Source organism: Megascapheus bottae, chromosome 17, assembly GCF_031878675.1.
Source record: "Megascapheus bottae isolate mThoBot1 chromosome 17, mThoBot2.hap1, whole genome shotgun sequence".
NCBI lineage: Eukaryota > Metazoa > Chordata > Mammalia > Rodentia > Geomyidae > Megascapheus > Megascapheus bottae.
Window position 1 is genome coordinate 25,332,484 of NC_143525.1, and position 2,544 is coordinate 25,335,027.

Sequence of the window (2,544 nt, forward strand, 5' to 3'; positions counted from 1 at the left end):
GGTTCCGAATTGAACCCGGGTCTTTGTGCATGCTAGGCAAGCACTCTACCACAAGGGCAAATTCCTGGCCCTGACCAGAGAAAAGATGTTAATGTTGGGTTGGTGTGAATCCACAATCATTCTCATTTAGATTGAGAGGGAAGTGACTAATTTGATCAAAGTTTGTGACCCGAATGAAACCCAATTCAATTCAGCAAAAACGCATGGGACAGTTTTTGTGTGCTTACGGATTTTATTAAGGATTATTTCATCTCACAAAGGGAAGAAGGCCTATGGCTTGGCCAGTTATGCAGTGCTGGAGGGGCAGTGCCTTCAATCAGGATTAACAGACTCTGGTTGAGTTCCCTCTCCTAGTCCCATACCAACTTTCATTTTTATGGGATAGTCAAGCCAGGATTGGGAAATCATGCTTAATACATCTTGTCAGGTAGAACCAAACATGCCATGAAGTATTTACTCATTACAAAGGATGCAGGTCTTTTATGAATCCATAGCATCTGGAAATAAAATATTTGATTGAAAATTCTTAACATCATTCCTACTTTTTCTTCTATCTCTAAGACAGAAGCAATGACCTACTTAGTTCACTTCATGGACCATAGGAATACTGAGGAATTTGTATTGACAGCTAAAATCAAAGCCTCACTAGCAATACTTTTAGGTGAAATTTAAAATATAACTTGTGCCAGGCACACTGGCTTACACTTGTAATCCTAGCTACTCAGGAGGCTGAGATCTGAGGATTGTGGCTCAAAGCCATACCCGGCACAACCAAGCCAAGAGACTTATCTCCAATTAATGACTAGAAAATGGGAAATGGGGCTGTGGCTCAAGGGTAGGGCTAAAGCTTTGAACTGAAGAGCTCAGGACAGTGCTCAGGTCTGAGTTCAAGCCCCATGACCCTCCCCCAATACATACATACCATATATATTATATAATATATATATAATATGTAATAATCGTGTTCTAATCCTACAGGACCGAAGAAGTAATTAACTGCATTATTTCATAAATATTGGTCCCATCATATTTCCTAGCACACTCCTCTCCTCAGCTTCAGCTACTGCTTGAAGATGACCAACCTACTGCTCCAGGCATACCTCCACATGTAAAAGGACTGAGGGCTGTTACAGATTCTCTGAAACTAATTCACTTTAGGATGGATGGTAAGAACTCAGGAACTGGGGAAAAAGAGCAGTTAGTGGCAAATATCTCACAGAGAACTTCAGTATGATGAATCTGGACTTGTATTTCCCTGGACAAAGACTTGCAGTGAAGGAAACTTAAAAAAATTAAGACTTAACATGTTAGCTTTAGGACTATAAAATGCCCCCAGGTATGAGTATCTAATACCTACTTTCCTACAGAAAAGTATGTGAGTATATAATTAATTTGCAGTTAAATGTGTTCTGTAAGGTTAAGTTGATACTCATCAACTACAAGAAAATGAAGGGCCCCTGATAACTTTGGGACCAACTGTGGTTTGAGGTCACCAATGTGCAAGCTAATAGACCACGAAGTAAAAAAGAGCCCCAAATACATGCTATTAAAAGGCCAGAAGTGGTGCTGTGGCTCTAATGGTAGAGCACCATCATTAAGCAAAAGAGCTCAGGGACAGAACCCTGGCCCAGAGTTCAAGCCAGGGGATCAGCAAAAAAATAAATAAAATATTAACCATATGGTTAAACTAAGAGCATACCACACAGTTAAACCAAAAAAACTTGAGATGCTAGATCAAGCATAACTAGCTTTCCTGTATGTACAGCCTCTTCAAACCTATCAAGATAGATCCAGATCTAAGCAGCTCGGCTTAGTTAGGTGTATGAGTTCAGGAAATGTCACATGCTGCCCATAAATAGGCATCTGTGAGTATAGTATTTAAACACTAATTTTCAGATATACCCAAATGAGTGATACCATGCGAATCTTCAATTGTAACCCAATTCTCTGTTCTCTCAGGAGAAAGATGAAGGCCAAACAGTATTTCTGCCATAACCTAAAGTATCACATTATCAGTTCTTCTGGGACAGAGTTTATGTCCGGCCCCAGGCCAGAAAATGTTTTTATTGAATTATATTCCCAGAACATTTGATAATAGATTGGTTTCACGAGGCAGTTATCACACATGACCATTATCAGGCTAAAAAACCCAAATGACATGTTTTACATTGATTTTCAGAAAAATAATTCATCATTAGCTGGGAGTGGTGTCACACATCACCTCAGAAGACCAGAGTTCTGATCAAAGCAATAAGCCCCTATGTCAAAAACCAAAAACCATCAAACATACAAGTAGTATATGAATTCGATTTCAACTGAAAAACAATTTAGCATAAAAGCTCCTAGAAAACAAAGCCAGAAGCTCAATAAGTAATTTCCAATCATTCTTTCCTTTTTTTTTTTTTTTTTTAGTCATGGGGCTTTAACTCTGAGCCTGAGCTCTATAGCTCAAGGCTACCACCCTGCCCCTGGGCTTGGGCATTGTCCCTGAATCCTTCAGCTCAAGGCTACCACCTTACCCCTTGAGTCACAGCCCACTTCCAG